Source organism: Crocodylus siamensis, chromosome 12 (assembly GCF_052110815.1).
Source record: "Crocodylus siamensis isolate JL-2025a chromosome 12, ASM5211081v1, whole genome shotgun sequence".
Classification (NCBI taxonomy): domain Eukaryota; kingdom Metazoa; phylum Chordata; order Crocodylia; family Crocodylidae; genus Crocodylus; species Crocodylus siamensis.
In genome coordinates this window covers 31647440-31670347 of record NC_143406.1, presented here as the reverse complement: position 1 = coordinate 31670347, position 22908 = coordinate 31647440, and the positions used below count along the sequence as shown (strand labels likewise).

At 44.9% G+C, this 22908-nt stretch overlaps 1 long non-coding RNA gene across 1 annotated transcript; it reads left to right on the top strand.

Moving 5' to 3' along the window:
• Positions 1-8431: 8431 nt before the first annotated feature.
• LOC149854867 (uncharacterized) lies at positions 8432-17782 on the top strand. The gene is made up of 2 exons (XR_016438781.1): positions 8432-15256; positions 16114-17782. It is a non-coding gene; the product is annotated as an uncharacterized LOC149854867 (long non-coding RNA).
• The last annotated feature ends 5126 nt before the right edge of the window (positions 17783-22908 follow it).

The window sequence follows — 22908 nt, the reverse complement described above, 5'->3', positions numbered from 1 at the left end:
GACAAAGGTGGGCCAGGAGGATGTTGGCCAGGATCTTACCCTCAATGGACAGGAGGGAAATCCCCCTGTGGTTCCCATAGTCAGATTTGTCCCCCTTCTTGTAGATGGTCATGATGGCCACATTTTTGAGATCCCTGTGGATGTCCTCTTTGTCCTAAAGGTGGAGGATAAGTTGGTGGAGTTGTGATGTGAGCTGGAAGCCACCAGCATGGTAGACCTCTGCGGGTGTACCATCTGGCCTGCAGGCTTTGTTGGCTTTCATCTGTTGAATGGCCCACTTAAGCTCTCCGATGGTTGGTGGATCACCAAGGGAATCCACCACAGGGCATTGCAGGATGGCTTGGAGGGTCTCCTCCAGTATGGTGGACTCCCGGTTAAGGAGGAGTTGAAAATGCTCCTTCCAATGCAGATGGATGGCATCATCATTCTTGAGGAGCCATGAGCTGTCCTGTGATCAGAGGAGGTTTTGCCCAATGAAGCCGAATCCATAGGTTGTCTTGGTACCCTAGAAGAAGATATGCATGTTATGCTGGTCGGCGTAACCCTGGATCACGCACACCTTCTCCACCCACCAGTAGTTCTTTATGTCAGGGATGCATCGCTGGACCTCAGCCTTCAGCTGGTGGTTTACTGCCGTCTTTCACCAAGTTCATGGATGGCTTTGCCAGGTGATAAAGGCTGCATGCTTCCGCTTGAGGAGATCATGAATCTGATCATCACTGGTGTTGAACCAGTCCTGGTTCCATCATGATGCAAACCCAATAGTCTGGGTGCAGGCATCTTGGACAGTGGATTTAAGCTGCTCCCAGTGTGCCTGGATGGAGATGTCATTAGCAGTAGGGATTTGCTTCAGTGTACTATACAACTGGGCTTGGAACGCCTCCTGCTGTTCAGGGTCCTTCAGAGCTATGATGTTCAGCCTCTCCAGTCAGCCTTCTGGGTCTTTTGGTTTCTTGGTGCCAGGCAGATGTTCATCACTGAGTGCACAAGTCAGTGGTCTGTCCAACAGTCTTCAGATCTCTTCATGGCCCTTGTGACAAGCATGTCCCTCAGGTCTCTACCTCGGATGATGATGAGGTCCAAGAGGTGCCAGTGCTCTGACCTTGAGCCGGTCTTTCTGGCAGAAGATGGTGTTCATCATGATCAGGCTGTGTTGAGTGCATTTGGTCAGGAGAAAGATACCATTGGCATTGACCTTCCCCATGCCATTCTTGCCGATAATTCTGCTCCAGATTTCATGATCACGTCCAACCCAAGTGTTGAAGTCTCCCAGGAGAATGGAGGAAAGGGTGTTGTTTAGATCAGAGTAGAACTTTTCCTTGACTTCCTCATCAGAATCCAGAGGCAGAGCATATGTGCTGATGACAGTGACATGTTGGTTTCAGCTGAGGTGCAGGCAAAGGATCATCAGCCATTAATTGACACCCCAGGGGAGTTCGGGGAGCACATCAGCAATCTTGTTCCTGACAGCAAAACCAACTCCGTGGATACAGGGGTCACAGTCTGCTTTCCCTTTCCAGAAGAAGGTGTACCTCCCTCAGCTGTCCCTTTCCAGTGACATGGGTTTTGCTGAGAGGAGCAACGTCAAAGTTGTACCTTGCTAGCTCCCAAGCTACGATGGCAGTTCATCTTTCCTGTTGATCACTCTTTGGGTTGTCAATGAGCGTTCTCAAATTCCAGGTTCTGAAATTTAGCTTTTTCTTATTTCAACCACAAGAATGGTGATCCCGCTGAGTGTGGTTTCCCAGCCAGGAGAGATAGCACAACCTATTTTGGGGGTACTTTTTCTAGTCCCCTCCCCATTGGGGTGAGCAGAGGGTATCTTAAAAAGAGCTGCTCAATCATGGATGCAGCTGCCAAAGGACACCCCTGTCCCAACACAGGTGCCTGACAACTATCACGCATGCACCACCTGTGTGCAGATTCTTGGCTGGGGGCTTCATGTATCAGCCCTGCCCCCATCACCAACCTTCCATCACCACAGGGCTTTTGGACCTGATGGAAGCCTGCATGCGGCATGCTTAATGTGGGGACTCTGGTGTGCAGTCAGGTCCACATGGGCTTGGTGTCTGGTGGGTGGGTTCAGTGGCATGGTGAACTAAAATGACTGCGGCCACTTCTCCATTGCAGCCTTCTTCTGCCTTCATAGCCACTGGAGCAGAAGCCTTCCTCTGCCTGCTCCACCATTAAGACTTTTTGGATCTTTCTTTGTCTGGAAACTTTCCCTCAACCTTACCACCATGGGTGGCCCTACCAGGAGTGTGAGCTCCAGATGGCATCACTCTCAGGGTCACTGGAACACACAAGCCTCTCCACAACAAGGTTACAATCCTCATAGACGTTTGCTATGTACAGTCTACCTGTATACCACCAGGAGTGGTAATGTTCACATGTAGCATGGTGTGTAGTATCTAAGAGATTTTAAAGCATTAGAAAATTGCAGTGAGTACTCACAATGTGTTGCCTTATAAATCCGATTTGCTTTATAAATTTTCTTTTATATCATTTCCTCTAAATTTCTACCAGAAATGGAATACTGATTCCTTGATAGGTAGGTTAACTCTAGGACCAATGTAAAAATTTTATACCAGATTTGAACTGAACTAGACAAAGACAACTTGATGTATAACATCCTAAAAGTAGAGGGGATCCCAATGCAAAAGCCGTTTGTAGCAAAAATATGGAAAGAAAGAGAGAAAGATAAAATAGTTTTTTGGACTTGTCTGGTTGAACTAAAGCAAGCGGGGTCACAGATTATTTTTTAAAATATATTATCTTTTAAAGTAGCAACATAAGATTAAGACAATAATAGTGAAGGAAGGCATTGTGGAGTACAGAAATAACAGCCATATAAAAGGAATCAATAAGAGGGTAACAGAGAAGAGAGGGAGCCATGGAGGAGGCAGCACTGGGAAGCATTTCATCCCATCTCCAAAACTGAAAAAGCCCCAAAAATATAGAGGTTAAGCCTTCACGCACACCTCAACATATGAAAAATGAAGATATTGAGTTACATTCCTTCAATGTAACTTCTTAAGTCTCCCTTCATAAAGATGGGGGGAAATCATAAATTAAGGAAATCAGAAGTTACTACCTTACACACATTGATAACAAAGCTATCCTACTCCAGCTCTGCTTGGAATGGGCCATAAAATCTCTCCAACTGGTCTGTCTACACAGCACAATGTAGTGCCACATTGGGCACTGACAGATGTGCAACTCCCTGCTGTAACTCATGACACTTCACAGAAAGTGCAATGAGTTAGAGTAACCCCTCCTGAGCCAACAGACGTTCACTGTTGGGTGTACGGAGGAGGGGACAGGGGGGAGGGAGAGGGAGAAATCAAGCTCCACTTTGGAACCAATCCAATGGAGAAGCTGCCTGCCTGCTGCCTCTCTCCCCTAGCCATCCCCCACCTCCCAGCTCTGGTGCTGTCTGTAGAGAAGGGAAGGGAGAAAGGAAGAGGGAGAGGAAGTTGTGGGCTGGGATTTCCCCAGCCTGAGCTGGATGGGGAGGGGGCTGGGGGGGACCATGAGGCAGGGGGGCTCCAATCCCCCCCATCCCCTTCCAACTCAGGCTGGGCAAACCACAGTCCACCAATCCCTCCCCCTCCTACCTCCCCACTTCCTTCCTGCAGACAGCACTGGGGACAGGGGTCAGCTGCATCAGCCCAGGCCTGATCACAGGCTGGGACTGACAGAAGCTACCTAAGGTACTCCACTTTGGAGCGCTTGCTCATTAGATCCCTCATTAGATGATCCCCTCATTTGTCACGTGATCGGCCACTTTTAAAATGCTCTGCAACCATGCACATGTGTCACTGCATGGCTGTAGAGTATTTTCAGAGAGCCAATCACACAACAAATGTAACCACTGTCAGCATCCACAGAAAATTATGAGCTAGTTTAGGAAATGGAAACAGTATAGTCCTATTAGCATGGCACTCTGCCCACTTAATCGAGTCTGCTGCAAGTCTGCTGGAGTGTGCTAATTAGTGCCCTCCAGCAGCTTCTACGTCATGTGTATTCAGCACCCCTATGTTTTAAAATGGCAATGGGGAGACTTTAATGCTCAGTTAATGCATGCCTGCCACCATTTTGAAGTGTAGAAGACTAAATACATGTCTGTGGGTGCTTTAATTAGAGCGGCTCTCAGAGCCACTCTAATTAAAGCCACCCCCCCTCGGCCACACACACACACTCCCTGAAGCATGTATATAGATGCCCTAAATTACCAGGCTTCTCAGCAGCATAAGAAAAACACTTACCTCTGGTTTCTCAGGACTCTATATGAGATTTTTTTTATCACTACTCTACAAGTGTCCCAAACACTCTCCAACCCCTCCTATAATTAATGGAGTTATTTAAAACAAAGAATTAGGAAATCTAGTGGTTCTAATTTCTACTACCAATATGCCTCTTGTGCCCTTCACCTGGAAATGATATCCTTTTTTGACAGTACAGGGCAGCTTTCTAAAGGTACTCCCAACTACTTCATGACACTGAGTGTAAGTATGCAAAACTATGGGCTCCCAAATAGGCCAGCTACTCTCATGCTGGACCATTACAGTTATTTAAACCAGCATCTTCCACCTTTCATGTAACATTGCTGGCTCCCCAGTGGTGATATCCTGCTGCTTTTGTGGTCTTATTTTAAACATTAATCTTCTACTGTCTTATTTTTTTCTCTATAAGAACAGTCCTTTTTTTCTCCTCCTTGATAAAAGCCGAATGCTATGACTAACAAAGTGGATGAGTTTAATCATATGTCCCGAAATACCAGTTCCAAGGGGTTTTATATGTTAATTTGGTAATATACTCATTTCTATGCATATTGCACATGTTCAAGGACAAATTAGATTTCTAATAAATAGCATGGATTGAACTACATGAAGTGAAAATTGCTAACAGCTGGAAGGAAGGTGCTGCAATGGCAGCTGGCCATCATGAAACAATAGAGAGATAACGAAGAGGCGGGTAATGGATATCTGTCCACAGACAGATGCCTTTGAAGTGCAGAAAGCTATAAAATAATAACTAGAGAGGGGAGAAGGAAAAGAAAGAAAAAAATAAATTATTTTTTTAAATCTGAATCTTAATGCTAAAAACAGAGCATGGAAAAGTGTCAATAATAAGTTAGACAAAGCAAAGTTTGCAGAAAAAATATTAATAAAAAAACCAGTGTATTTTATTTTTAAGGCATCTATTTATTCCAGGCACCTCAAAGAAACAGCAAAATAGAACTTTACTACAAAAATAAATAAATAAATAAATAAATAATTTTTCCTACATTTGAAACCAAAAGGTATCTTCATACTGCTTTTAAAACATATCAAATCCATGTCATTTTTTATTCAGGACTAGGGGAAGAATGTCACAGATCCAGCACCAGAGAGACTAAGACAAACTCTCGAATACCTAGACCAGTTCTGTTAGTGCTTCAGATCCAGTTTCCATTCAAATTACATGGGAAGATTTAGACAATAGAACTGCTTACCTAGGAAAGGCAGAGCTGTAGGGCACAGGTCAACTTGTTAGCAGCAGCTCTTCCTTCAGTTTGCTGGTACCAAGCAAGTGCCTGAGAAACACCACGTGGAATACACAAGATCCCAGGAGTTAATTTCCCACTGCTCTGCGAGGGCAAGATGTTAGAAAGTGCCCGTATTTATCCCACACTAGGAGCACAGGGATTCATTTTTAAATTGTTATTACAGATAAATAAAAGGCACACAGGTTAGCTACAGTAGCTTCAGGACTCCTTTGGACTATGGGAGTCACTGTCATCTCTGCCTTTTTAAGCAGCAACTCGGTATTTCTCACTGAGCACTTCTGAACACAAAATAAGTTTTTAATTGCCTTTGCTTTGCCAGAATAATGTGTATTTATGATTTGTGAGCTTCTAAGGATGAAGGTTTTCTTTTATTTATCTTTCCCCTTCTAATTCTTGTGTGAGTAGGAGAAATTCTTTGGGAATGAATAGAAGCTACTTGGCTTATGAAACTTGTCCTTTTTTGGTTTTCTGTTTCTGACATGATGTCATCTAATTATTTTTCTGAATGATTCCAATGCATTTGCCTCAACAAGTCTACCTATTAGGTTATTATTATGTATCATTATACTTCCAATATTTTTAAAGCTAAATTCCACATTTCTGTTATGAAATACTTTTTCTTTCATTTTAATATAGAAAACCCAGCACAGTGAATATACACATTTATATAAGCTGTATAAGGATATAAGTTGTATCACCTACCTTTTCAAATATATTTAAGTATATATAGAATATAAATCTATTATGTATTCTATATAAACACGATGAATTTACAAATAATTATTTGGAAAATACAAATTATAAGTCAAGCTAAGCACCAAATAATGAATAGACACCATTAAAAATTTTACCCACGTCTGCAAATACTGAATACATGACCTGTCACCATCACGTTTTGCTTTTCCAAGTGCTAATACATTCATTATAAAGTGGTCTTAGTAGATCTAGTCATAACATATAAATTACAGTACAGTAGTTCTGAAAAATCTACCCATAAACTGAAATGCCTAAATATTGTTTTAGATAGTTATAAAGGCTTGAAACTAGATAGTTATAAAGGTTTGGAAACAAACTTGCTGCATCATTACAGATCTCACACCAACTAATTGGACACTGTAGTTCTATAAATATACAGGCATGTTGAAAAAAGCCAATCTCAAGGTGAAATCTTCTGTTCAATCAGATATAACAATAAAGAAACAGCTTATTTTAAGTCATTCTTTAAACTAAATGGTTTCCCTATGCTGACCAGCTTTTCTGCTATATAGCCCACTGGTAAAACTATGAATACAAAACCAACACAATCAAGTTAAAGGTTTTGCTTTGTTTTAAAAACCACACTTTGTAAAAACTATAATAAGTAATGTAATTTTTATATATGAAATGATGTACCAAATTTACCCAAATGTAGGATGACCCTGAATTTAAGATGACCCTCCCAGTAAGATTCTATACATGGGAAATTAATACATTTGTTATAATTTTCCGTGTATAGAATCTAATTATTGTGGGGGTTGTCTTTAATTCATCCCCCCACCAGTGCCGGGGATTAGCAGGTGGGTGGGGGGAGGTGGCTTAGGGAGGTCCAACAGCTTGTCCCCTGCTTGTTCCTGCCCCCACTCCACAGCCTCTGCCCCTCTCCCCCTCTGCTCCTCCTCCTGCTCCTTCCCCCCAGCCTCTGCTGCTCCTCCTCCCCCTCTGCCTTCCCTCCTTGGCCTTGCTCTGCTCTGGCAGGCTCTGTCCCCATTCTAGCCTGAGGCATTTAGCACAGTCCCAGCCCAGCCCAATCCAGTCCCCTAAGCAGCTGTGCAGACTGTGCACCACTACTTTGGGGTCAAGGCTGGGGCTATGCTCAGTGACCCAGGCTGCAGCATAGATGGACAGAGCAAGAACAAAGGAGTAGGGGGACAGGGGCAGGTGGAGGAACAGAGGCTGTATGGGAAGGGAGATGGGAAGAAGAGGGTGAAACGGTGGGGTGCAGAGGCGGGGAGGAGAGCAGGTGGCAGCTGTGCCTGTGGCCTTGAACCTGAGCAGGGGCTGGAACCTGAGCCACAGCAGCAACACCCTCATTCTTGATTCCCTTCCATGTTCAATGGTGGGAGAGGAACGTCTTAGACCTGAGTAAACACAGTAGCAAATAGGCCTCATATGTTCATAAATAGCCGTCCTGAGTTGGCAAACTAATACTTTTATGCCCTTAATTTAGTCCAACACAAAAATTACAGAATTCTGTGTCCATTTCATTACAGATGTTCTTGATACCAATAAAAACATTCCTCAGATGCTTTGTAAATTCTCTTAGATGCTTATTAATGCTAAAATATGTTAAATTAAGCTATATTAATTAAATAAATTACCAACAGCTAGCAAGTCTTCTATAAAGTCAGTATTTTCTAACTAAAAGCTTTTCTGTGTTTCCAGTCCATAAACAAAGCTGTCCACAACACCCCACAGAATTAGCACTTCTCTTTCCCACAGTTCCTTGTCTACATCCACCTACTTTGCTCTTGTTTTATAGCAATCTAGCACTTTGTGCACCAGTGAAGTAAGTAAAAAGAACTGAGTGATTAAGCATAGGAAAATAAAAGCGTTTCAGCCCTTTCAGGCTCTACAATAGGTGTGCAGGTAAAAGCAAGAAGAAAACCACACTAGAAAACTCCACAATAAAGCTGTTAAGGATTCAGAGGAGACAAAGCAAAGGACACAGAAACGTTCAACAGATCAGATATGCGAATGATGGGTATGTGGTAAGTGCCTGAACCTTTGCAATTTTTTTACATAAGGTATGTCAAAACCACAAACTCTCTCAACTCTCTTTCCATTAATCCTCCAAGGAAATTCAGATATTTAGTTAATAATCTAACCTTTACATCCTTCGCTAATTATTTCAAGTGGAACATTTTCCACTTCCCATATACACTTAAAATTGTGGTGATTCTTAACAGCACTTTGCTATTTTATAATATACAACAAGCTGGTGGACCTTTAATTTTCAGATCAACCTTTTAGCCTGAGGATTAAGGGACTAACTGATGATATAGTAATTACTGATTCATAATGATATTTTTCATTGCAATTATGAAATAAGGCACAGAAAAGACATTTCTGGATTTATTACATCCATTCATTTTCTGCTGTTCCCTTTATTCAGGCATTTATTATATATTGACCCAAGAACACTTAACTCTTAATCAAGTGGCATTACACAAAGGTCTTTCCCTCTGGGACAGTGTATAAACCCCTGCATATCATTCATTAATATTTTTCAATTCATTACTCCCCTACTATTCAAAGGAAAAAATTCCTAGTGAGTAAGTGTCCCCACAAATTAACAGAAATATGAAAACCTACAGCCAGAAGCCCTATTAAAAATAACTAAAAACATCAGCAGATTGAGGGAAGAAGAGAGAAATGTTTCCTGATCCCTCTGTAATGTGCTAGACACATTGATTTTAATTATTGTTCCTATCTGCCTCAAATCTTTGAGGTGCTGGGCTTCCTCAGCATATCTAAGTAACAGTGAAAAGTGCATCTCAGAAAATAACAGGTACTCTACAAAATGATGATGTCATAAATGTATAAGAATCGGCAAAAGTTGCAAACAAGTAAAAGTCCTGGAACAGTAGAACAGAGATACAATGGGTGGTAGCTGTCCCTATTTCATTGCTTAGCTGAAGCTTTAGGCCAGTGCAATTGCAGTTGATAATCACAGTCAAGAGCCTGAAAAAATGAAGACCATAGGAACAGCAGAGGAAGAAATTAGGGAAGAGGTATAAATGGGAGGTATGCCAAGACTTGAAGGTGTAGGGAAAAATTTGAATATAATGTACAACAAGAGTAGTACTCAATGAGAATCTCAGAAGATATCAATAATGTGTTGGTTACACTGATGGAGTTGTCCTATCAATGCCCCTCCTGCACAGCACCATGACAGAACCCATAATGTTTACTGAAATATTTGCTATTTGTTATTTTATATTGAAGCTAATAAGAGATACTGTAGTCTAGGATAAAATCAAAAGGAGCATGCCAAACACTGTTCAAAATGAAATATAGGGCAACAGATCAACTGCCAAAAGAAATAAAGAACAAAGCCTGAATACTACCTTTCATGAACCTTCTTCCAGTAAATGCTACTTGATCCTTAGTCATTTCTAAGACAATAACAGACAGCAGTCAAAACAACAATCACAGTGTAAAGAATAAAAATCACTTCAAGCATCAACAGGTAAATGCTATCAGAACAAGGAGCAATGGTCTCAAGTCGCAGCAAGGGAAGTTTAAATTAGACATTAGGAAAAACTCGCTCATTAGGAGGGTAGTAAAGCATTGGAACAGTTATATCCAGAGAGATTGTGGAACCTCCATCCTTGGAGGTTTTTAAGACCCAGACAGACAAAGCCTTGATATAGTTGGGGCTGGTGCTGGTTTGAGCAGAAGGTTGGACAAGATGATTTCCTGATGTTCCTTCCAACCTTAATTTTATGATTCCAGCTACTGCATTCCAAGAAAATGTTAAATTGTTTGTGGTAAAGTCAGGGATATTATCTTATAATACACTGTAAGCTGGGATGGGCAAAATACAGCCCATGGGCTGCATCCACCCCACAAATGGGTGCCTACCAATTTACTGTATCTGGCCCAGCCCCTGGCTGCCCTGCTGTGCTCGCATAGGGCTGAGCCCTGCTCACTCCTGCAGGAGCAATGCATGCTAGACTCCCACCCTCACCCATGGGATGACCTGACTCCTACCCCACAGGGAGGGAAGCAGCAGCAGGTGGGGAAAGGGCAGCAGTGGGAAGAGGGGTGGGGAGTGGACATGGGCAGCATTTGTAGTGATGGTGATTGGCAGGTGGGAGAAGCAGGGGTGATGGGCAGGGAGGAAGTGGCAGTCAGCAGGCATGAGTGAAGAGGCAGCTGGGAGGAGGCATAGGGCTGGCAGAGACCCAAGATGGGGCAACAGGAGCATGGAGCTCAGGCAAGTGGCAATGTGGGGCCTACCTGGCTCAATCATGCAGGGCTCCCCAGAACTCGCATGCAGTTCCTGAGTTCTCTGCCTACATGATGGAGCTGGCAGCCTGGCACCACTCCCTGACATGTGCAGATCATGGGGAACGACATGGAGCTCCACACTATGGAGCTGGGCTTGTTCTGCCCCTCTCCCTGCTGTCCTGGCCAAGCCCCATGACCTGCACCTCCAGCTCTGCCTGCCATGGGCCATGAGCACGACAAGGGCCTGCCACCTCCTGCTGGCAGCTTGGGCTGTGTGAAATGGGGTGGATAGGTGTGGAGAGGGCACATTTGTAGTGGGGGGCACATGCACACCCCACATCCACTCCCCCTCCACACACCCAACCACCCCTCACAAGCCCCATACCCACACATATATACAACCCACATCCCCACAAATACCCCCCACAAATCTACAAACACACCCACACCCCACATACACACAGAGCTCCCTACAACCCATAGCTACCCACAACCCCCACAAACCCCACACATCCATACACTCACACCCTCCCCATACCCCACATACACATACACCCACATCTCCCCACAAACCCCATATCCATACATACCCCCCACACCCCTCCACAACCCTCAACAATATTCAAGAGTAAGACTTCATTTTGAGCTATTATGCAATCACCTCCATATACACTACACAAATCAGGACAAAATATTTTTAAAGTAAAATTAAAATACGTTATAGTAGATATTTTATTTTTAGGATATTTTTTTTCCCCCCAATTCAAATATGGCAACCCCCACTCCAAAAAGGAGTTCTTCTGGGGGAAGGGGAGGGACTTCTGGTAGCAAAGGTCAGGGGTTAGGGATGGGACTTCCAGTCCCAAGACGGTGATCAGGGGACCGGTCACCAGTCAAAGGGCAGAGCTACCCTTGTGGTCTTCTTTCTTCCTTGTCTTCCTCTTACATCAGGGTTGGGCAGTTATTTGGACTGGAAGGCCACTTAAGCAGTTCTGTTGAGCTGTTGCAGGTCCACGGGGTAGAGTTCAGACCTGGCCCAGTTCAGCTAAAAGGGGGGGTTGCTGACCCAGTTTGGTGCGGGAGGGTGGTTCTTGTGGCAGGCCAGTAGGGGGCACTCCTGCACTGCGCCACCCACCTCACTGCAGCTGACCATCTTCCAGGCTCTGAGTGCCTCCCTGGGGGTGCCTCATGTCTGGCTGACCCCCTTCCTGAAGCACACCCACTAGCTTGGGGGTTCCATTGCCACCACCCAGGGCTGGGCTTGATTCTGGCTCTGTGTACCCTGGGAAACACGGGCCTAGTAGCCCCTTGAGGGTACTTGATTCACTTCAAGAACTTGGGGTACTTCCCTCAGTCAGAAGCACAAGTACTGGTCTCCCTTAGTCAACCGAACCAAGGGGACCTCAAGGCATAATCTAGACCCACTCCCAATAAGTCTCCCACACTAGGTACAAAGGAGAACTTTATTGGTTACAAGAGGTAGGGTTGGAATAGGGTACAGGGTACAGCAATATCAGAGAAATCCCATAGAGCAACTCCCATGGCTGGGTAGCCTTTGATCACGCACCTGAGTTACTGCAAGCTATATATTTAGTTAGATCTCAGGTATCTTATGCACAAGTATCATCCAGAGGTAGGTGGAGATTCCCTCTGGAGGCAGGCAGTTCCTTGATCATGAGTTTTGAGAGAGAGCAAGTTTCAGATGGTCCAGCTCTTCTCTCTCTGAGTCTTCCTCATGGCTGCTGCCCCCTTCTCCTGGGCAGTCCTTAACTTATATAGCCCTTGTGACCTCATTTACCTGGTCCAATGGAGGTCAGCACCTGTTGGCTATCAGCCAACCAAATTGAAATGCATTACTAGTTGCTGGGCAGACTGGCAGTTCCTAGCTCCCCAGGGAGCAAGCCCCTCACCCAGGTATGTGAAGCCAGTCATATAGGCAGAGGGAGCAGGTTTCCCCACACCCTCAGGCATGTATCCAGCTCAGATTACCTAAAAAGATAGGGTCCGGTGTGTACCCTGTGCAGGGCCCATCCTAATCAAATTGTCACAGAGCAGAGTTTTTGGGGAGAAAAGAGGTGGCCTTCTGCCATAGTTCTGACCCAGCCCCAGCAACGTAGGGCCAACCTGGCTTGGCACAGCAGGGGGTTAGGGAGGGGAGTGGTAATTGATCCTATCCAGCCCAGGTCTATCTGCCCCACACCCACCACAGGGGGTACCAGACAGAGTGGGTGGGTGAATGGGGTCTCCATAGTGACCTCCCCAGGACCCCCATTGGCAGGGCATGCTCATCCAGGCAGATGGGATGAAGCTGTGGGTGGGCAGAGAGAGGCATCTGGGAGTGGAACAGGCAGCCAGGGCTGAGGTTGGGATCACAGGGTGGTGACAGCATGAGACTGGGCCTGGCATAGTGCCGCATTTTGCTCCCTGCATGGGCACTGGTTTCATGGGGAGGGAAGTGTGGGGAGTGGATTGCAGCTCTGCCCCATCCCTAGGCCCTAGCCCCACACTGTTACCACCCACAAACCCTGCCCCAACCTTACCCACCTGTCCTGCTCCAGATAGGTTCAATTGTGTGCCTCCACCCCGCACCCCCATGCTGGTGCTGGAGCTGGGCCAGCATCCCCTCCCCCACTGCCCGGGCCAGGTCACACACCCCTCCCCCCAGAAACCACACTGGGTCAGCAATCCCCTCCACCCCAGCCAGGTGCCAGACTGGGTCAATGCCCCACCTTCCTGGCCTCCAACAGCTCACCCAAACTGCACAAGTGGCCCTCCAACCCAAATAATTGCCCACCTCTAGTCTAAAGTAAAAGGTATGGATTGGAACTCACGTCAACAGAATTGTACAGAAGAGGAAACTTCCATTTTAAGGTTCCAATTTTCTGGCTGCAAAATTCATGACAGTGATTCCGATTGGATATATTTGTACCCCAAGATGAATAACTTTCTCACAGCTCTGAATTTCAACAGGATAGAAAGGAGTTGAACTCATGCTGACAAGGAAGACAGAAACTATCAAATCAAACCATGAAGTCACATGACCTCAGCACATTTTCTTGCCATGGGCAGGGGGTCGGACTCAATGATCTATTGAGGTTTCTTCTGATGCTAGCATCTATGAAAATGAATGGGCCCTTGATCCATTCCAAGAAGCAAATTAATAGGAGCAGGTTCAGCATATGCACATCTACCTTTCTGCTGTCCTCCCTCAGAAGATATGCTAATCTGGGACTTTGTCCTGTTGTTTAAAGCGAAAATCAAAGCTGTACTGAGTTTGGTGGGGACAGGATCAGGGCCCTGGCTTTGAATGTATTAATATGAAACTCCATTATTTAAAACTTTTTATCAGAGTACAGTAAGTATAACAATTATTGGAAATGCTATGGCATACAGACAGGTATGTATTTAATATGGGCAAAAGGCTCAAACATAAGTCTGAGCTTATTTGGAAACCAGGCTCACAGAAAGCTTCCAGGAAATAGAAAAAGAAGACACAAGGAAAACAATGGTGTAACCAAACACTTTATATACACAGCAGTGTTAGATTTCATAGAAAATCAACATTGTGTTTGCCAAACCTCATGACATTGATTTTACTGGAAGGAGGTATGTTTACCTAGTGTTATTTATAAGTAGCAATTAAAACATACTACTGCTATTCTTTTTCCTAAAACCACGTTTCCTTAAGTAGATTCATGGTTTCAGCAAGTGTAATGACTGATACTGCGATTGCCTCACTTGATCATTTCAAACTGGTGGGGTACCAATGGATTTGTTGCAGTAAAGTGAAGTAGTTATGTTATGTAGTTTATACAGAGGACCTAAGGCTCTTTGAAAGACGTCAGGGAAGAAAATCAAGTAAATCAGCCTGTTTCTTTGAATAGTACACAAGTCTACATAAGTATCATATATCAGGGACATCTTTAAATGAATTTGCTTCATCAGTGCTTATACTTCTTTTGGGTAATATTCCAAGAATACTGTAAGAAATAAATGTAGCGGGAAGAAATTTTGCCAAAAAAGTGAACCTTAAGAAAATTATGAAGGACATTAATGGAAAGCATATTTCAGAAGCATTCACTCTAAAAACCTGATTTTAGATACTGCAGCAAAGAGACAGAAACAACAATATATCATTATGTCCCCACTAAACAGTTTAAATTTTAAACAAAATATTTGCAACAAACTGGGCGCATCTACATGAGATGCTACACCACTGTAGTGGCGAGCTATGGTGACTTAGCTCGTTGCTATGGCGATGTAGTGTTAGTGGGCAAAAACTGTGATGCCACTGCTACTGTTCAGCAGCTCATTGCTACTGCGCAGCAGGGTCAGAAACAACCTGTGCAGCACCAGGACTATGCAATAGCAGCAGTTACTACATGGTAACAACTGTGCAGTTGGGCGCATCTGTAGATGTGCCCACTGCTTGCAAAGTGGTTACAGTTATCCAGAAAATAATGTCAAACAAACAAATTCTGAAAATCACAGTATGGTTGACAAACCATGAAAACAAAGAGAAGGTAAGTTCACTAATTAAATTATTTCTTACAGATTATTCTTCCAGATCTACTTATAATTATCAAAATGTGACAGTGATCTGAACGTGGAATCCAGGCCTTATCTAGACTGAAAACTTACTGCACATGACATCAGCACACTCAAACAAGCCACACTTCTCCCTGCTTTCTTTCTCCCCCACTAGAAGTGTAGGTAGGTTTTCCTTCTGGCAGGGATGGGATAACTAGCATTGTCAGTCAGGGATGTGACTGGGATTTAAGAGGGATTGGGAGAGTTGCTGGAGAACAGAGGATGGGAGTAAGAGATGGAATGGATGAAAAATCAAGAGAAAGGTTGAGCAACTTAACCTGAAACTGCTACTTAAAGGAAGGGGGAAATGGGAGCTGGAGTTTAACTGAGATTTTTTAAGATAGGCAAGAATTGGAACTGGTTGAGCAAGGAAAATAGGATTAGAATGAGAAACCTGAAGAGCAGAGAAGTGGGGTGGCTAAGGCAAGGAGGTAACAGTGGGGTATCTTTGGTACAGGGAGTGTGGTGGTGACCACATCACCTCCTTCTTGTGCACAGGTTACAGAAACAGTGAAGGCTTGCATGCACTGCCTTAGTGCACCTCACTGGCCTGTGAATGGGACACATTTACCTATGGTACAGGGATAGAAATGGATTAAAGGGAAAACAACAGAAAAAGGAGAAATGGTCAAAAGGGCCTCTGACCATTAAGCAACACTCACCTCCAAAGCCTGGAATGGAATACCTAAATAGTAGCAAAAAAAATCTTTATTTGCAAGCTTTTGGGTGCAAACACCCTTCTTCGGGCTGAGGAGAATTCACAGAATGTAAAAGTTCTCCTAGGTGGAAAAGAAACTTCATTTTGCACAGGGGAGGTAGAGGGGGGAAGTTTAGTCCCCTGGGTTCCTCAGAGTCCTTTTGTGAGGGAGTTACTCTGTGATGTGCAGATTAGGCAGGCTTCTTCCCTGGAGGCATCAGATGTCAGGCAGGGAGGTGAAACTGTCTTCTTTCTTGGTTAGCAATGAAGTTTACATTTACAGGTGTGATGGGCTATCTGGCAGTGACTTAGCCCAGGGGTTTTTGGAAGGGGAAAAGATGATTGGAGGACTTGGGATTCCATTTTCCTCACCAATCAGGCCCCAGAGACTCACCCTACATGTCCCCTGATTGGCCCCTTGGGTCACCTGGAGGGGAATAAAAGGGGCAGCGCAGCTGACTCAGGGAAGACCAGTGAGGAAGGAGCATCAAAGAGCTGGGCCAGCTGGGTGGGAGCAGTTGCCCCAGAAGAGTCTGAAGGAGTGGGACCTGCAGGCAGCAGTGGGACCCTCAGCAGCGCAACGTGCGGCCAGCAGGAGAGGCGCCCCACTGAGCTCCAGGATCCCCTATGAGAGGCTGTGGCCAGCAGGAGAGGCTCCCCAGCTCCGGCAAGGATCTGCGCAGCGACCTGAGAGGTTCCCAGCTCTGCTTCCAGCTCTTCCAATCAGAGGCCAGGCAGCTTAACATGAGGCCGGGGCTCCAGGAAGGTCAAGGCCCCTTGCAGTTCAGCACAATGCCAGCACTGGTAGCTGGGTGGTAGAGTTTCTGTCTACCATATGAGAGAGCTGAGTTCAGCTCCTAGCTGGGGTGACTTAGGATGAGTGAACCAACAGGGAGAAATTCTTCTTGTAGTGGAAAGGGGCCATTGTGCTTTTTCCCCCTCCAGGTACCAAGGCCCTATATTCCTTATCATTTGACATTTTGTATTTTGTGCCTTTTATATTTCACCAACCCGTATTGTTTGTTCTGCTGTTTGTGTTTTATATTTTGTTAACACTGTCTTTTGTCAATGATTGTAAACGTCTAACCTTTGTTGAATCCTGCCCCCTCAGGGCATTGTAGTGTCCCTGGTTTACACCTGTTATGTTCCCAGTTGTTGAAACAAAATTTTGAATATGAATGCTGCCAATGCCAGAACTCAGTTTGACTGCAAGTGGAGAACTCCATACAGGATTAGAACTGCCCTTTCTATGGCCTTTGATCTTGTCAATCAACCATGACCCAGTTTTCTGTGTTGCTCATGCGCAGTAATAACCAAGCCCTGATCTGACGCATGCTCAGTCCTTCTGTAGCATGAGGTAATCTGGCTAGAACTTTCTGTTTGGGGAATGATTTGATTGGCTATTAAATTCATATTTAAGGCTAATGAGCCCCTCCTTCGGGGGGGAGATCGCGCTAGCTGGAGGCAGATGCTGGTGGTCCAGGGACTGTCTCTCAGTCAGGCTTTAGGGCCTATTGATCTCCTCCCTCAATTGGCACTTTGTGCTACTTGATTGGATTGTGGTTTTGATTTCCTGGTCTCCGACTGATTTTCACCGACCACCGACTACGATTTGGATCATCCCACTACGACTTTACCTTGTCATCTCGGCATCCTGACCTTGGCATTATTCTTCGACTACCCGATTGTTCATCATCTCGGACTGGCGTCACGTCACATCGTTCTACGTGTTACAGCTTTGTTCATTTGTTTCCCAATTCATGAGCTGTTGACCAGCCCTGGGACTAGCAGTGGGCAGCCGCACCTATCCCTTGCGGGGTAGAAATCAAGGGCTCACTGTGAACCTCGTGGGCCAACAAACCCCTTTGTTGTATTTGTTGTTACTGTAACTGAAGACATTGTTTCCTATGCATCTAAGCGTAAGTTAAATAAATTTCACCTTGTTCAAGAAACTGCTACGCTTCTGTGCCTCAGTTCTTCTCACCAAAACCTGGCCTGTTTTTGTGTTCAATTGCCACCCCGGCCCATCGTGACACTGGGGCTTGGTTCATCCCCCCGGGACACCAGTATTGTTCACTCATTAAAAGGTATATGGTTAAGTCCCCACTGGTGGTCTGGCTATGCTCTATAGAGGGAGGAGAGTCCCTACACCTCCCACAGCACTTGTGCACCTGCTTTGATCCCTTCAATTGGAGAGGGGGTACCTCTTGGAGTACACCTGGGTTACACAAACAGCTAAATATGATATCTTGATATACCCTTATGGAGAATAAGTAGGAGGAGCTCACACTCCTACTTTTTAAGCACCCAGTATGACCTAGTCAGCTTAATGGAAACATGACTGGGTGGTAGGTATTGAGGGTTACAGGTTGTATAGGCGAGACAGAGTGAGGAAAAAAGGAGGGGGTGTAGCTTTCTATGTTAGGGAGCAGTACACATCTTCCATCATCAAGGTGGGGGTAAAGGAGTGAAATACAGAGGTATTGTGGGTCAGGATACGGGGGGGGGGGGGAAGGACTTGGTAGTGGGGGTCTACTACAGACCTCCTCATTATGATGACGAGCTAGACCTGGTATTCTCCAGGCAGCTCTCAGAGGCCATTCAGGTGAGAAAGGCTGTGGTCTTGGGAGACTTAAATTACCCGGATATCTTCTGGGAGGAGCAGATGGCCAAAACAAACCACTCACATAGGTTCTTAAACTGCATGGAGGACCTCTACCTAACCCAGGAGGTGTCCAGTCCCACCAGGGGTAACACCTTGTTAGACCCGGTCTTAGCAACAGGGGATGATTTTGTGGGTAACCTGTGAGTGCACAGTAACCTGGGAGATAGTGACCATCATTTGGTCAAATTCACAATCCAGTGAAGGGTGGGAGAAACAACCAGTGAGGCTAAAGTGTTAGACTTCAGAAGGGCCAATTTTAGTAAACTTAGAAGGCTAGTTAGTGAGGTGGCTGAACTCAAGAGCAGCAAGCAAATGGGGGTCCAGGAGGGTTGGAGGTTTCTCAAGGGAGTGATCTTTGGGGCACAAAAGGAGGCTATTCCTTTTCACAGAAAAGGGGTCAAGGGGACTAAGAAGCCCCCTTGGCTGAACAAGGAACTCCAGAAAAGACTGGGGGCAAAGAAAGAGATTTATAGGCAGTGGAAGTAGGGGGCAGCCACCAAGGAGGAATATACCTCTGTGGCACACTATTGCAGGGAATCAGGCACCCAAGGCAGGACTGGAGCTTAGGCTGGCTACAATAATCAAGCACAATAAAAACTTCTACAGATGCATAGTGAGCAAAAGGAAGGCTCAGAGTAACATAGGGCCCCTGCAGGACAAATCAGGACAGTAGGTAGCTGACACAGGGAACAAGGTGGAGCTCTTCAATGAGCTCACTTCAGTATTTCTAAGTACTGGCCAATTCCCCAACTTGAACATAGATAGATGTCTGGGAGGCACTAGACTGCCAATGGTTAGTACTGACTTAGTTAAGGACCACTTGAATGGGCTGGATGGGTACAAGTCAGCAGGCCCAGACAACATCCATCCATGGGAGCTGAAGGACTTGGTCAGTGTCATAGCTGAACCACTGGCATGGCTGTTTGAGCAGTTATGGTGCTCTGGCCAGATCCCCGAGGACTGGAAAAGAGCTAACGTGGTGCCCATTTTTAAGAAGGGGAGAATGAATGATCTGGGTAACTTTAGGCCAGTAAGTCTTCCCTCTATCATTGGGAAAACACTGGAAAAAAATCATTAAAAAGTGCATTTGTGAAGGCCCAGCAAAAGAAATGATGCTGAAAGGAAACCAGCATGAGTTCATCACAGGTAGATCCTGCCTGACAAAATAGCCTTTTATGACCAGGTAACACATTGCTTTGACACTGGAGCTGAGGCAGATGTCATCTAGCTGGACTTTAAGAAGGCCTTCAATACAGTTTCACATCCTATTCTCATAAGGAAGCTAGCAGGCTGTGGAGAGGACGATTACACAGTCAGGCAGGTGGCAAACTGGCTTAGGGACCACACCCAGAGAGTGATGGTGGGTGGGTCATTTTGAACTTGAAAGGAGGTAAGCAGTGGTGTCCTGCAGGGTTTGGTCCTTGGACCGGTGTGATTTAATATCTTCATTAGCGATTTGGACAAGGGTGTGGAGAGCACCCTGTCCAAGTTCATAGATGACACCAAGTTATGGGGCAAAATTAACACACTGGAGGGCAGGGATAGGCTGATCTGGACAGGTTGGATCAATGGGCAGAATGAAACAGGATACAATTCAACAAAGACAAATGCAAGGTACTCCACCTAGGAAGGAGGAATCCCCATCACACCTACAGGTTGGGGGATGACCTACTCTGCAGCTCAGCAGCTGAAAGGGATTTTGGAGTCACAGTTGACTCCAAGATGAACATGAGCCAGCAGTGTAATGAAGTCATCAACAAGGCCAGTCTCATCTTATCATGCATTAGCAGATGCATGGCCAACAAATCAAAGAAGGTGATGCTCCCCCTCTATGCGGCATTGGTCAGGCTGCAGTTGGAGTACTGTGTCCAGTTTTGGGTGCATACTTCAAGAGGGATGAGGAGAATGATGAGAATGGGATGAGAAGAGAGGTAGTTCTATCACCTAACTTGGAGCTCTTCAAGAGGAGGCTAGATAGGCACCTGGCTGGGATCTGACCTCAGGCTTCTTTCCTGCCTGGGGCAGGGGATCAGACACAATGATCCTTTGAGGTCCCTTCTGATTCTACAATCTATGAATCTTGGATGTTTCAGGGATATCTTTTATAGCTGCATTGGTCTAAGAAAGAGAGATGAACAAAGCTCTTGGGTCAGAGGTGATATCTTTTATTAGATCAACTAAATAGTAGCAAAACATTTTCTTTCTTTGCAAGTTTTTGTGTCCAAACACCCTTCTTCAGGCTGAGGAGAATCCAAAGATTGTAAAAATTCTCCTAGAAAAGAAACTTCATTTTGTACAGGGGAGGTAGAGGGTCTAAATAAAAGATTTCATAGATTTCATAGACATTAAGGCTGGAAGGGACCTCGGGAGATCGAGTCCAGCCCCCTGCCCAAAGGGCAGGAAGTCAGCTGGGGTCATATCACCTCTGACCCAAGAGCTTTATTTCTCTCTCTTTCTTAGACCAACACAGATATAACATATATCCCTGGAATGGACATTATTTCTATGCTGCAGAAAATATCTGCACAGGCAATCTTCACTCCATATTGCCTACATTTATGTGCTTTATTGTCATACCTTAATGTTCTTACATAATATTTTTGGTGTCTAAAATGAATATATGCTTATAGCAGCTAAAAGGTTCCTCAAACTCAGATGGTGATTGTAATTCATGACACCCGTTCTGTTGGTTTATAATGTGGTGTTGCGGTAACCTACTGACACACTGAAATCTTTCAGTATACATATGTGCTTCCAACAAATAGCAGGTGCATGGTACCCAGACATATTTTGAGTGTTTGACAAGTATAATGCAGCAATCTCTGTTTCATGGATTATGAGCACTAATATTCATTGAACAGAATTTCTTTTAATGACATTTTAAAGGAAACTTTACAATAATTAATATCCCCCTAAAGAGAACTATTTATAGTACAGTTAAGAGACACTTTTTAGACAAGACTCATCAGTAGCAATGAACTGCCTCTCTCTGTTAGCAAGAGGCAGGAAAAAAGATGCCATTTTTATGTAGCAAAGAATGTCTCATTCAACAACCACATGCCAACCCCAGTAAGCTTTAGGAAGCTGTTATTAACTGTCCTCTTTTATAGGACAGGGAAATGAACAGACACGGCCCTTTCCTGTCAAGTGTAAAATTCCAGTCCTAAAATACAGTGAGTCCTACTAGTGACATATTAAACCACAAGCTAATAAGTTGACCATAGTAGAAAGTGGACTTAGACCAGCAAAAGCTAAGAAATTTAGAGGGAAATATGAATCCTTTGGCAATCACACTATCGCTTAAATTTGTGCCTAGATATCATATGCTACATTTAAAGCACCCCTGAAATCACCAATGCTTCCACAGAGACAATTGTTAAAACATACATCTTTTACTTGGTTTGGAGCTGGCACAGGTTGTCTTTTTGTGTCAGCCCACAATAGGAATCTTACTATTTTTATTTCTATTGAAAAATTGCCTATAGGTTCCAAACAGAAATCTGGCCCCATGTGTTAGGCACTCCAAACACAGCAAAAAGGTAGTCCCTGCCCCAATAGTTTTAGTACTGCTTCTATCCATCTGGCCATTATTATACATCAATGGTAGTTAAACAAACTATAATTAGCTTATCAAAGAAATTTGACAAGAGTTGCTTAGGAGATAAGCAGAAATCACAGAATCCAGGTATCATATCATGGTGCTCTGGCATGGTGTCAGAGGACTGGAAGAGGGCCAGCGTGGTTCCCAACTTCAAAAAGGGAGGAAGGCGGACCCGGAGAACTATAAGCCAGTCAGCCTTACCTCGATCCTGGGTAAGCTTTTAGAGAGAATTATCCTGGTGCATGTCCACGAGGGGCCAGCAAGGGAGATTATGCTTAGGGGCAACCAACATGGGATCATTCCATCAGACCAACCTGGTGGCCTTCTATGACCAGGTCACAAAATCCTTAGATGCAGGGGTAGCAGTGGACGTAGTCTTTCTGGACTTTAGGAAGGACTTTGACACTGTCTATCACCCCATTCTCATTAAAAAACTAGGGGACTGTAGTGTAGACACCCACACAGTCAAACAGGTTGCTAACTGGCTGGAGGGATGCACCCAGAGAGTGGTGGTGGATGGGTCATTTCTGACCTGGAGGGATGTAGGCAGTGTGGTCCCCCAGGGCTCAGTCCTCGGGCCCGCACTGTTCAACATCTTCACTAGCAACTTGGACGAGGGGGTAAAAAGCACCTTGTTCAAATTCACAGACAACACTAAGATGTGGGCACGCCAGAAGGGAGGAATAGGCTGCAATCAGACCTAGAGAGGTTACAGAGGTGGGCTGATGAGAACAGGATGGGTTTCAACACTGACAAGTGCAAGGTGATGCACCTGGGGAGGAAGACCCAGCACCATACCTACGGGCTGGGGA